Source organism: Coregonus lavaretus, assembly GCF_964263955.1.
Source record: "Coregonus lavaretus genome assembly, chromosome: 11".
NCBI lineage: Eukaryota > Metazoa > Chordata > Actinopteri > Salmoniformes > Salmonidae > Coregonus > Coregonus lavaretus.
Window position 1 is genome coordinate 25,663,075 of NC_139998.1, and position 15,157 is coordinate 25,678,231.

A 15,157-nucleotide genomic window follows, 5' to 3' on the forward strand; every position below is an offset into this window, starting at 1 on the left:
TGTAGACCACTACACCGCGACCAAGCATGTCCCGAAACACCTCGTTCACAAAGGACTGGAAGACGGATGAAGCATTCATCAAACCGTAAGGCATCACCAGGTATTCGTAATGCCCCGTGGTTGTGCTGAATGCTGTCTTCCACTCGTCCCCCTCTTGGACACGCACCAGGTTGTACGCACTCCGGAGATCTAATTTTGTGAAGAAGCGCGCCCCATGCATTGACTTGATCACAGATGGAATGAGGGGTAGAGGATAACTATAACGTATTGTCCCCTTGTTCAGTGCTCGGTAATCAATGCAAGGGCGCAGACCACCGTCTTTCTTCTTCACAAAAAAGAAACTTGAGGAGGCGGGTGAAGTGGAGGGACGAATGAACCCCTGGCGCCGGGACTCAGAGATGTATGTCTCCATAGCCTCCGTTTCAGCCTGCGACAGGGGATATACATGAGTCCTGGGAGGCACAGCGTCTACCTGAAGGTTTATCGCGCAATCCCCCGCCCGATGAGGTGGTAATTTGGTCGCCTGCGTTTTGGAAAACGTGTGCGCCAAATCGAGGTACTCGGGGGGAATGCGCACGGTGGAGGTAGTGTCTGGACTTTCCATCGTGGTTGCACCAACGGAAACACCTAGACACCTACCCTGACACTCTCGCGACCACCATGTGAGAACCCTCTGCGACCATGAAAAGGTGGGGTTGTGTAGTGCTAACCAGGGAAGACCTAACACAACAGGGGGTGGACTGGGCAGGCCCCTTCCAGAATGTCCTCTAGCTGCCAGCAGGTTGTCCAACCGGATGGCCATGTCCACCAGTTGATCGAAGGACAACATGGTGTCCCGGCAGGCTAGCTCCCTTTGGACGTCCTCTCGTAGATGGCACTGGAAGTGGTCGATGAGGGCCCGCTCATTCCACCCGGACCCAGCCGCTAGAGTCCGAAACTCCAGGGCGAAGTCCTGCGCGGTCCTCGTCCCTTTCCTCAGGTGAACCAGCCGGTTGCCCGTCTCTCTACCTTCGGGTGGGTGGTCGAAGACTGCCCGGAAGAGGCGAGCGAACTCCCCGTAGTTGTTCAACACGGCTCCTCCTTCACTCCAAACCGCGTTGGCCCACTTCAGGGCTTTCCCCGAGAGACAGAAGATGAGGGTGGACACCTTCTCCCACTCCAATGGAGCCAGGCTGATGTTAGAATAATATAGCTCCAGTTGTAGGAGGAATCCCTGGCAGAGAGCAGCTGTCCCGTCAAAATCCCGTGGTCGGGATATATGGATCCCTCTGAGTGCTGGGGTGTGGGTGGCTGGATCCGGTCGTCCAGCTGGTCCCGACAGATCGGGTCCTCTCCTCTCCAGGCATTGGACGACCTGGAGAACCCGATCCATCGCTTCTCCCAAGCTGGCTAGCATCGTCGAATGCTCCAGGTCCCGTGCCACGACTCCCAGGCATGTGTTCCTCTCCTGCTGACTCCATGACGGGTGTGTGATTCTGTGATGGGTGATTTGAAGGAGTCAGGCGCAGGAGGGTAAATCACAGAATAACAGGATTTATTCCGGAATACAGAGTTACGCAGTAAAGCGTCAAAACTGTCCAGTGCGCAAAACAGGCGCACTGGAACCAACAAGGCACACAGGGAAAAATAACCAGGCGATACAAAATACAAGGAGCTCCACTGAGCTTCACTATCCTCACAATAAACAATCACACACAAAGACAAGGGGGCAGAGGGAACACTTATACAGGTACTGATGAGGGGATATGAACCAGGTGTGTGTAATAAACAAGACAAAACAAATTGAATGATGAGATGAGGAGTGCCAGTGGCTAGAAGGCTGGTGACGACAAACGCCAAAGCCTGCACGAACAAGGAGAGGAGGCAGCCTCAGAGGAAGTCGTGACAACAGGATGCTACCCTCCACAACATAACCTTCAGTCTAAACCAAAACTCCAAACCTACAACCTGATTTTGGATGGAATTACCTGGAGGCTTTCTACTACCAAGTATTACTATTCCCAAGCTAAACATCAAATGCTCTGGCAAACAGAAACCTGAAAACACCATCCAACCTGGAACTGAGTGAGTAATGTTTAGTCTGAAGCTATTTTTTACTTTCAAAAACCAAGAAGAACAATACATTACAATGATATATTTTACTTTATAAGGACTGAATGCTAAGGCTACCAAGCTTGCTAGGACAAAGAGATACAAATACAATTAGCACTGACGTGTGAAGTGACAGGTGTCAAAGCCCTTGAGTCCAACAATAGCAGGAGAGTCGCACAGTCTACGCCAACCAAATGGAGAGGCCTTAGAAGCACCCTCCCGCTGTTCAGAGGTAATTAAAATACAGTACCCTCTGTATGTAAAGAATGATAAGACACGAAAAGAGTACAAAACTCCTTATGGGAAATCAGGAAACACTTTTTGCTGACTTTTATAAAAATGGGAACATAAGCAACCTTATCTTCCACACAGACCATCCCCTGGCATGGCACAGTGCTACAGTGGGGAAAAAAAGTATTTAGTCAGCCACCAATTGTGCAAGTTCTCCCACTTAAAAAGATGAGAGAGGCCTGTAATTTTCGTCATAGGTACACGTCAACTATGACAGACAAAATGAGGAAAAGAAATCCAGAAAATCACATTGTAGGATTTTTAATGAATTTATTTGCAAATTATGGTGGAAAATAAGTATTTGGTCAATAACAAAAGTTTCTCAATACTTTGTTATATACCCTTTGTTGGCAATGACACAGGTCAAACGTTTTCTGCAAGTCTTCACAAGGTTTTCACACACTGTTGCTGGTATTTTGGCCCATTCCTCCATGCAGATCTCCTCTAGAGCAGTGATGTTTTGGGGCTGTCGCTGGGCAACACGGACTTTCAACTCCCTCCAAAGATTTTCTATGGGGTTGAGATCTGGAGACTCCAGGACCTTGAAATGCTTCTTACGAAGCCACTCCTTCGTTGCCCGGGCGGTGTGTTTGGGATCATTGTCATGCTGAAAGACCCAGCCACGTTTCATCTTCAATGCCCTTGCTGATGGAAGGAGGTTTTCACTCAAAATCTCACGATACATGGCCCCATTCATTCTTTCCTTTACACGGATCAGTCGTCCTGGTCCCTTTGCAGAAAAATAGCCCCAAAGTATGATGTTTTCACTCCCATGCTTCACAGTAGGTATGGTGTTCTTTGGATGCAACTCAGCATTCTTTGTCCTCCAAACACGACGAGTTGAGTTTTTGCCAAAAAAGTTATATTTTGGTTTCATCTGACCATATGACATTCTCCCAATCCTCTTCTGGATGCACTCTAGCAAACTTCAGACGGGCCTGGACATGTACTGGCTTAAGCAGGGGGACACGTCTAGCACTGCACGATTTGAGTCCCTGGCGGCGTAGTGTGTTACTGATGGTAGGCTTTGTTACTTTGGTCCCAGCTCTCTGCAGGTCATTCACTAGGTCCCCCTGTGTGGTTCTGGGATTTTTGCTCACCGTTCTTGTGATCATTTTGACCCCACGGGGTGAGATCTTGCGTGGAGCCCCAGATCGAGGGAGATTATCAGTGGTCTTGTATGTCTTCCATTTCCTAATAATTGCTCCCACTGTTGATTTCTTCAAACCAAGCTGCTTACCTATTGCAGATTCAGTCTTCCCAGCCTGGTGCAGGTCTACAATTTTGTTTCTGGTGTCCTTTGACAGCTCTTTGGTCTTGGCCATAGTGGAGTTTGGAGTGTGACTGTTTGAGGTTGTGGACAGGTGTCTTTTATACTGATAACAAGTTCAAACAGGTGCCATTAATACAGGTAACGAGTGGAGGACAGAGGAGCCTCTTAAAGAAGAAGTTACAGGTCTGTGAGAGCCAGAAATCTTGCTTGTTTGTAGGTGACCAAATACTTATTTTCCACCATAATTTGCAAATAAATTCATTAAAAATCCTACAATGTGATTTTCTGGATTTTCTTTTCTCAATTTGTCTGTCATAGTTGACGTGTACCTATGATGAAAATTACAGGCCTCTCTCATCTTTTTAAGTGGGAGAACTTGCACAATTGGTGGCTGACTAAATACTTTTTTTCCCCACTGTATATTAGCACACTACCCCTCTGTTAAGAGGGGGTGTTAGCGATGGGTGGAAACTCAGAATACTAGACAACGAGGACTCTGAATCAGCTAATATAAATCTCTGTAAGTCTGGAACAGTATTGGTACAGGGCATCCCCAAACAGATTCAGCTGGACTTTCACCTAATCAAAGAAATAGCTCAGCAGGAGAAGGAGAAAGATACCCCCACCCCGAGCGGGTCAGACCAGACCTTTTCATTAAATAACCCCACAGACGAGCAACCCCAAGTGGAAAGTCAACTTCCCAGCACAGAGTACTACTCCCTCATTGAAATGAAGGATAAATTCACCCAGCTGGAGGTAAGGCAGGTGGAGCTGGAACAGCAGGTGATTACACTCCAGTCAGCACAGACCCAGACAACAGTCCAGCACAACAACACCACCTTAACTAGACCTGGAGAGCTTGAGGTGGAGAGAGACATGTCTGCACTCTGGACTGTAGTGAGACAACATCAACATAAGAAAGAGCAGGAGAAGAACAGAGCACTAGAGGAGAGGATGAGAGTGCTGGAGGAGAGGGTGAGGGGGATGGCGTGTGACAGAGAACAACCCATTAGAGAGCTGGCCACCCCCGCAGAGAAGCCAGCAGAACAGCCCACCTCAGATCCTGACCAAAGTTTCGACACTGCAGCAGAACAGTACACCCTAGACCCTGACCATAGCCTCGACATCACAGCCGGACAAACAAATGAAGAACCCCAAGCCCAGGGGATCCCAACCCCTCTGAGCACCCCCCGTCAGCCACCCTGATAGCCCTCCTGACGACCCCCCCACACCCACTGAGGACATACACAAGCCACAGATTGTACTCCTTATGGACTCAAACGGGAAATACATACAAGAAAATAAACTTTTTCCCAAACACACAGTGTCTAAACTCTGGTGTCCAAACACCCAGCGCGCCTAGACCTTCTGTCTGAGGACCAACTAGGATCACGCAGCCACAAAATAATACACACAGGCACAACCGACCTGAGAACACAGCAGGAAAGGGTGGCCATAGCACTCAAGGGAGTGATATAAAAAGCTTCTTCTACTTTCCCCAACGCACAAGTAGTTATTTCAACCCTGCTACCACGAAAATACTTCTACCCTGTTACCATACAGCAGGTAAACGCAAGTATTTCCCGTGACTGTGCCTCAAAACCAAATGTCTACCTGGCCCACCCCTCCACCCTGGACTTGAACAGCCTTTACGACCAGGTCCACCTATGCAAGGCAGCTGTGCCCACCTTCGCCCGGACCCTAAAGGATATCGCCCTCAACCGCAGACCCAATACCTCACACAGGAGCAACAGCTCAACAGACACCCCGCCCAGACCAGCGAGACACTCTCCCAGACATGCAACATTAGACACTTTATGGAACACAAAGCCTTCACTATCTCATCCTGGATTTTTATTTATTTATATTGTACCTTTATTTAACTAGGCAAGTCAGTTAAGAACAAATTCTTATTTACAATGACGGCCTACACCGGCCACCAGAGATGTAGTGCCTTAGACCACTGTGCCACTCGGGAGCCCAATATATCCAAGGCCTGAGGTCATCTGCCTTTGGCCTAAAGAGCAGGAACCTGGACTTCACCAAAGAAATCAGAAATACAGACATTGTCATCCTACAAGAAACATTGTATAGTGGAGATGGACCCACTGGTTGCCTTCTAGGTTACAGAGAGCTGGTAGTCCCATCCACCAAACTACCAGGTGTGAAACAGGGAAGGGACTCAGGGGGTATGCTAATTTGGGAAAGAGTAGACCTAACTCACTCTATTAAATTAATCAAAACAGGAACATTTTACATTTGGCTAGAAATTCCAAATGAAATGATCTCAACAGAGAAAAATGATGTCCTCCTGTGTGCTACCTATATCCCCCCACTAGAATCTCCATACTTTAATGAAGACAGCTTCTCCATCCTGGAGGGGGAAATCAATCATTTCCAGGCCCAGGGACATGTACTAGTCTGTGGCGACCTAAATGCCAGAACTGGACAAGAACCTGACACCCTCAGCACACAGGGCGACAAACACTTACCTGGAGATGACAGCATTCCCTCTCCCATATGCCCCCCTAGGCACAATTACGACAACATAACCAACAAAAACGGGTCACAACTCTGTCGCATGCTGGGTATGTACGTAGTCAATGGTAGGCTTCAAGGGGACTCCTATGGTAGGTACACCTATAGCTCATCTCTTGGCAGTAGTACTGTAGACTACTTTATCACTGACCTCAACCCAGAGTCTCTCAGAGCGTTCACAGTCAGCCCACTGACACCCCTATCAGACCACAGCAAAATCACAGTCTACTTGAACAGAGCAATACTCAATCATGAGGCATCAAAGCCAAAGGAACTGAATAATATTAAGAAATGATATAGATGAAGGAAAGTAGTGTGGAAACCTACCAAAAAACAATTAGACAACAACAAATTAAATCCCTTTTAGACAACTTCCTGGACAAAACGTTCCACTGTAATAGTGAAGGTGTAAACTTGGCAGTAGAAAACCTAAACAGTATATTTGACCTCTCAGCTTCCCTATCAAATCAAAACATTTCAAGCAGAAAACCTAAGAAAATTAAGAACAATGACAAATGGTTTGATGAAGAATGCAAAAACCTAAGAAAGAAATTGATAAACCTATCTAACTAAAAACATCGAGACCCAGAAAAACTGATCCTTCTCTATGTTGAATCACTAAAACAATACAGAAATACACTACGGAAAAAGAAGGAACAGCATGTCAGAAATCAGCTCAATGTAATTGAAGAATCCATAGACTAACCACATCTGGGAAAATTGGAAAACTCTAAACAAACAATAACAAAAGAGCTGTCTATCCAAAATGGAGATGGATGGGTAAACCACTTCTCCAATCATTTTGGCCCTATAACAAAGAACAAACAGCAAAAAAATATACATGATCAAATGCAAATCTTAGAATCAACTATTAAAAACAACCAGAACCCACTGGATTCTCCAATTACATTGAATGAATTACAGGACAAAATACAAACCCTACAACCCAAAAAGGCCCGTGGTGTTGATTGTATCCTAAATGAAATGATAAAATATACAGACCACAAATTCCAATTGGCTATACTTAAACTCTTTAACAGCATCCTTAGCTCTGGCATCTTCCCCAATATTTGGAACCAAGGACTGATCACCCCAATCCACAAAAGTGGAGACAAATTTGACCCCAATAACTACCGTGGGATATGCGTCAACAGCAATCTTGGGAAAATCCTCTGCATTATCATTAACAGCAGACTAGTTCATTTCCTCAGTGAAAACAATGTACTGAGCAAATGTCAAATTGGCTTTTTACCAAATTACCGTACGACAGACCATGTATTCACCCTGCACACCCTAATTGACAAACAAACAAACTAAAACAAAGGCAAAGTCTTTTCATGCTTTGTTGATTTCAAAAAAGCTTTTAACTCAATTTGGCATGAGGGTCTGCTATACAAATTGATGGAAAGTGGTGTTGGGGGAAAATATACGACATTATAAAATCCATGTACACAAACAAGAAGTGTGCGGTTAAAATAGGTAAAAAACACACATTTCTTTCTGCAGGGCCGTGGGGTGAGACAGGGATGCAGATTCTGTCAGACCTGGGCCCTGACAGTAAATCTCAGTAAGACAAAAATAATGGTGTTCCAAAAAAGGTCAAGTTGCCAGGACCACAAATACAAATTCCATCTAGACACCGTTGCCCTAGAGCACACAAAAAACAATACATTCCTTGGCCTAAACATCAGCACCACAGGTAGCTTCCACAAAGCTGTGAAAGATCTGAGAGACAGGGCAAGAAGGGCCTTCTATGCCATCAAAAGGAACATAAAATTCGACATACCAATTAGGATCTGGCTAAAAATACTTGAATCAGTTATAGAACCCATTGCCCTTAATGGTTGTGAGGTCTGGGGTCCGCTCACCAACCAATATTTCACAAAATGGTACAAACAACAAATTGAGACTCTGCATGCAGAATTCTGCAAAAATATCCTCTGTCTACATGAAAAACACCAAATAATGCATGCAGAGCAGAATTAGGCTGATACCCGCTAATTATCAAAATCCAGAAAAGTGCCGTTAAATTCTATAACCACTTAAAAGGAAGCGATTCCCAAACCTTCCATAACAAAGCCATCACCTACAGAGAGATGAACTTGGAGAAGAGTCCCCTAAGCAAGCTGGTCCTGGGGCTCTGTTCACAAACACATCAGACCCCACAGAGCCCCAGGACAACAACACAATTAGACCCAACCAAATCATGAGAAAACAAAAAGATAATTACTTGACGCATTGGAAAGAATTAACAAAAATAACTGAGCAAACTAGAATGCTATTTTGCCCTAAACAGAGAGTACACAGTGGCAGAATACCTGACCACTGTGACTGACCCAAACTTAAGGAAAGCTTTGACTATGTACAGACTCGGTGAGCATAGCCTTGCTATTGAGAAAGGCCACTGTAGGCAGACCTGGCTCTCAAGAGAAGACAGGCTATGTGCACACTGCCCACAAAATGAGGTTGAAACTGAGCTGCACTTCCTAACCTCCTGCCAAATGTATGACCATATTAGACACACATATTTCCCTCAGATTACACAGATCCACAAAGATTTCGAAAACAAACCCAATTTTGATAAATTCCCTTATCAACTGGGTGAAATACCACAGTGTGCCATCACAGCAGCAATATGTGTGACCTGTTGCCACAAGAAAAGGGCAACCAGTGAAGAACAAACACTATTGTAAATACAACCCATATTTACAGTACCAGTCAAAAGTTTGGACACACCTACTCATTCAAGGGATTTTCTTTATTTTTACTATTTTCTACATTGTAGAATAATAGTGAAGACATCAAAACTATTAAATAACACATGTGGAATCATGTAGTAACCAAACAAGTGTTAAACAAATCAAAATATATTTTATATTTGAGATTCTTCAAATAGCCACCCTTTGCCTTGGCATTCTCTCAACCAGCTTCACCTGGAATGCTTTTCCAATAGTCTTGAAGGATGTTCCCACATATGCTTAGCACTTGTTGGCTGCTTTTCCTTCACTCTGCCGTCCGACTCATCCCAAACCATCTCAATTGGGTTGAGGTCGGGGGATTCTGGAGGCCAGGTCATCTGATGCAGCACTCCATCACTCTCCTTCTTGGTAAAATAGCCCTTACACAGCCTGGAGGTTTATTGGGTCATTGTCCTGTTGAAAAACAAATGATAGTCCCACTAAGCCCTAACCAGATGGGATGGCGTATCGCTGCAGAATGCTGTGGTAGCCATGCTGGTTAAGTGTGCCTTGAATTCTAAATCAATCACAGACAGTGTCACCAGCAAAGCACACCCACACCATAACACCTCCTCCTCCATGCTTTACGGTGGGAACTACACATGCGTAGATCATCCGTTCACCCACACCGCGTCTCACAAAGACACGGCGGTTGGAACCAAAAATCTCCAATTTGGACTCCAGACCAAAGGACACATTTCCACCGGTCTAATGTCCATTGCTTGTGTTTCTTGGTCCATGCAGGTCTCTTCTTCTTATTGGTGTCCTTTTGTAGTGGTTTATTTGCAGCAATTCGACCATGAAGGCCTGATTCACACAGTCCCCTCTGAACTGTTGATGTTGAGATGTGTCTGTGACTTGAACTATGTGAAGCATTTATTTGGCCTGCAATTTCTGAGGCTGGTATCTTATCTTCTGCAGCAGAGGTAACTCTGGGTCTTCCATTCATGTGGCGGTCCTCATGAGTGCCTGTTTTATCATAGCACTTGATGGTTTTTGCGACTGCATTTGAAGAAACTTTCAAAGTTTTTGAATTTTTCCATATTGACTGACCTTAATGTCTTAAAGTAATGATGGACTGTTGTTTCTCTTTGCTTATTTGAGCTGTTCTTGCCATAATATGGACTTGGTCTTTTACCAAATAGGGCTATCTTCTTTATAACCCCCCCCCCCCCCCCCCCTTTGAGAGAATGCCAAGAGTGTGCAAAGCTGTCATCAAGACAAAGGGTGGCTATTTGAAGAATCTCAAATATATAATATATTTTGATTGGTTTAACACTTTTTTGGTTACTATATGATTCCATATGTGTTATTTCATAGTTTTGATGTCTTCACTATTATTCTAAAATGTAAAAAATTGTAAAAATAAAGAAAAACCCTTGAATGTGTAGGTGTATCCAAAGTTTTGACTGGTATTGTATGTTTTTATTTATTTTCCCATTTGTACTTTAACTATTTGCACGTTGTTACAACACTGAATATATACATAATATGACATTTGAAATGTCTTTATTCTTTTGGAACTTCTGAGTGTAATGTTTACTGTTAATTCTATTGTTAATTTCACTTTTGTTTATTATCTACTTCACTTGCTGTCACGCCCTGACTCAGGGGACTCGTATATGTTGAGTCAGGGTGTGTATATTCTTTGTTATGTAGTATTTTCTATGTGGGCATGCTAGTATGTGTAGATCTATGTTGGCCGGTGTGGTTCCCAATCAGAGGCAGCTGTCGCTCGTTGTCTCTGATTGGGGATCATACTTAGGCAGCCGATTGGCACTATTGAGTTGTGGGATCTTGTTCCTTGTAAGGTATGTTGTGTGTTCTACCTTGGACTTCACGTTTCGTTTCGGTTGTTGTTTTGTCGTTGTGTTTATAAGTTAATAAACATGTACATATATCACGCTGCGCCTTGGTCTGACCCGTCATTCAACGAACGTGACACTTGCTTTAGCAATGTTAACATACGTTTCCCATGCCAATAAAGCCCTTAAATTGAATTGAAATTGAATTGAATTGAAATTTAAATTGAATTGAGAGGGATGAGAGGGCTGTGGGGAGAGGAGGATGAGAGGAGAGTAGAGGGAGATGGGGAGTAGAGAGGAAGAGAAGATGAGGAGGAGAGAAAAGAGTCAGTCTGGATGTCTGTATGATAACATCGGCACCTTATTTAAATCTCTGTCACTTTCTGATGCAAATCTGAATCTGCCCTGAATTAGAAAGATGAATATGAGAGAGGGAGGAGAAGGAGGAATAGAAGAGGAGCAAAGGGCGTCCGTGTGCACGTGATCTGTGCCTGAGGCTCCATGGCCCTGCTCTGTCTGCATCCGAAAAGCAAACTCTGCAATTATGATGAACGCCCTGTCCTCTTAATTTCCCATCTCTCTCTCTCTCTCTCTCTCGCTCTCTCTTTCTTTCCTGTGCAGTACTTCCAGTTTTACCAGAGCTAGAGGATAAAGAAACAGAGGTCTCTCCAAAAGACCTCTCTCTGCTCAGACCTCCTCCATTCCCTCCTCTGTCCAGAGAGACAGTAACACTTCTGTCTTTTCTAAGACATACTAATAGCCTCTCTCAGTCCTGATGTATCTTTCTCTTAGTGTCCTCTCAGAAGGCCTGTTCTCTTGTTAAAGTGACTGAAACAACTATAATGCGGTCGTATGTCATCTCCTAGTAGACTAGCCCAGGCTGGCCTAGACCTGGTATATAGTGGTGATTATTCACCAGACTAGGAGCTGTAATCACAGGACACCAGTAAAACACACACTGCTCACACCGCTTAACTTTCATGTCAGAGAGAAATAGGAAATATTTGTTTCTATATCTAACTCTTCCCTTTTCTCTCTTTTCCTGTCCTTCTATTATCTCTCTCACTTTCTCTCTCCCTCATCTCTCTGAGCACAGTTCACACCACTTGAATTAACACATTGAAGCTTGAATTAGTTAATGTGTTTAATTAATAACAGTCGTAATTGCAGGGTTTACCAACAGGACCCTGTCTAGCCCTGATGATAGACAAAATACATTGAATTGTAGGCCAGTGAAACACAAATGACAAAATACTAAAAAGTAATTCAGAAGTAATTAAATACATATTTCATATACATGGAACAGAAATACTGCCCATCTGTGTGTGTGGTGTGTGAGCTGCTCTCCATTGTCTGTGTTGAGAGTATCAGCACGTACGGTATGTGCCTCATTCTCCATGTTCCTCATCTGGAAAATCATCCTGTGTCCTTCCTTCACCTTTCCCATATCAGCTCAACAGTCGCTTGATTTGTAACTTGATTTCAGGAAAGGGAAAACCTGTAGATTATCCTGCTTTCATTAGGGGGGAAAAACCCTGTCTGTGTCAGACAGTAAAGAAATCAATTTAATACAGACTTAACGGGAGGAAATTGCATATTCAGCCTCTATGTGCTGAACAGGCACTTTCCCCTTCCTACCAGAGACTGGCCTCACTATTAATTGTGATGTGTGTGTGTGTGTGTGTGGGGGGGGGGTATAGAACCGAGAAAGGGAGCTCAGTACTTAGACTCAGATCCTAAGTAGAGACGCAGCCAGGTGGAGTGGTGTGTACATGTATCCGTGTGTGTGTGCGTTCGTATGTATGCGTGTGTGCCTGTGTGACTCAGCCAGGTGGAGAGGAGATTGGTGGGTATTTATGAAGGAACGTCATAATTCTGACAGGATGATTTATGACCAGCTCACGCTGCCGTTTCCCTCCTTCCCCTTTTCTCTTTCTACCCAAAATATGTACACTGAGCCAAAATATAAAGGCAACATGTAAAATGTTGGTCCCATGTTTCATTAGCTGAATAAAAGATCCCAGAAATCTTCCATATGCACAAAAAGCTTATTTCTCTCAAATTTCTTGCACAAATTTGTTTACATCCCTGTTAGTGAGCATTTCTCCTTTGCCAAGATAATCCATCCACCTGACAGGTGTGGCATATCAAGAAGCTGAATAAACAGCATGATCATTACACAGGTGCACCTTGTGCTGAAGACAATAAAAGGCCACTTTAAAATGTGCAGTTTTTGCAGGCATAAGCTACGCACAACGAACACAATTGCATTTTATCGATGGATAAAATCCTGAGGCCCATTGTTGTGCCATTCATCCGCCGCCATCACCTCATCTTTCAGTATGATAATTCACAGCCCCATGTCGCAAGGATTTGTACACATTTCCCAGAAAATGAAAATGTCCCAGTTCTTCCATGGCCTGTATACTCACCAGACATGTCACCCATTGAACATGTTTATGATGCTCTGGATCGACGTGTACGACAGCGTGTTCCAGTTCCCACCAATATCCAGCAACTTCGCACAGCCATTGAAGAGGAGTGGGACAACATTCCACAGGCCACAATCAACAGCCTGATCAACTCTATGCAAAGGAGATGTGTTGCGCTGCATGAGGCAAATGGTGGTCACCAAATACTGACTGGTTTTCTGATCCACACCCCTACCTTTTCTTAAGGTATCTGTGACCAACAGATGCACATCTGTATTCCCAGTCATGTGAAATCCATAGATTAGGGCCTAATGAATTTATTTAAATGACTGATTTCCTTATATGAACTGTAGCTCAGTAAAATCTTTGAAATTCTTGCATGTTGTGTTTATGTTTTTGTTCAGTATGTCTCTGATCCAATACTGTCTTAAAAGCTGATGACCAAGTGGAGTGGTCAGGACAAGGTCATGGAGGTTTTATTCTGTTCTGTTCTGTTCTCTTCCTCCCAGTCAGGCCTGTTCTAGTCTATGGCCAGGCTGTGGCTGACTGAGCTGTTCAAAGCCAGCTCTCTTAATTGCTTTTATAAGGTGCCCTTTTCACATGGGGACTTCTCTGCTCACTCACTTTCACACATACAGTAGAACTTAGTATCATTTTACTTTCTGTTAACAGTATTAACACACAACATTACAATTGTTACAGATTTTGCCTGTATGCTTATAAACTGCTAATAAAATGTTATAACTACTTTGTTATGATGATTATATCATTATTTCATATCATCCCACTCCATCTACCTATCTCTATATCTCTCCCTCATCCCCTGTCTGCATCCTTTTCTCCATTACTCCTGATAGGGGTGTGAAGATGGAGGTGGGGGGGGGGGGGGGTTGATTTCTTAAGTGTCCTGGATCCTGTGGGAGGTCGTTGGCGGGGGCAGGTGATGTGAGAGGGGCAGTATGGGTGAGGGGGGTGAGGGCAGTGAGAGGGTGCTAGTGCATTAACCCAGTGCATTATTTGGCCGTTCTACTCTTCTAGCTCCATTAGGGCTGGCTTCAACACTATTGAAGGGGTCAGTGGTGTGTGTGTATTGAAGGGGACTGTAGAGTGGTCTAGTGTCTTACTGAACAGGAAGGGGCTCGGTCCCCTCATACCTCTTAATTTGATTGGATTGGATGGCCACGCTTATAATTATATTACAGCCCCCACTCTCTTTCCTATTGCTTTCCTCTCTCTCTCCCTCCTCTCTCTCTTAAATCTCTATGCATCTCTCAACACACATGGGAGGAGGTGTGTGGTACCTGTGTAATTTGTCTCAGGTGTGTGGTACCTGTGTAATTTGTCTCAGGTGTGTGGTACCTGCCTGACTTTACTTTCCTTCTCTGCTCATCTGTGTAATGCAGGAGGGTATGTGATTTTATATTTTTATAAGAGAGAAAGGAACCCGTCATCCTCTCGTTCTATTTTAGCATATTTAGCTATCCCTCCATCCCCTTTCTTGCGCTTTCCTCCCCGATCTTGCTCTTTCTGTATCTCTCTCGCTCTTTTCTTTCTCAATCCTCCCCCTCTCCCCACGCACTCTCATTCTCTCTCTGTCTCTTTCTCTCTCTCTGTGTCTGTGGTGAAAGTCAGAAAGGTCATAGTGATGTAACAGACAGCTGTTCTCTAGGGGTGATGGGTGGGGCAGGGTGTGGAGTGGGATCTGAAGCTCGTGTTGTCATCATGGTGACCTTGTGCTTTGAGTCCTCACCATGTACCTGTTTTTGCCGACAGACAGACAGATGACAGAAAGACCCCAGTCCATCTTGCTCTGTCAGTCTGCTACCAAATCCACCCAAAACCTGAGTGTAAATTGATGCATTGACTTTATGATTCTGTTTTTAGTATTCAGCCAAAGTCAAATGAATAATAGTTTCAAAGTCTGAGAATTTAGCCAGAATTTGTATTTCACCAAAGTCAGAGTTAGTATCTAACAGAAGTCCAAGATGG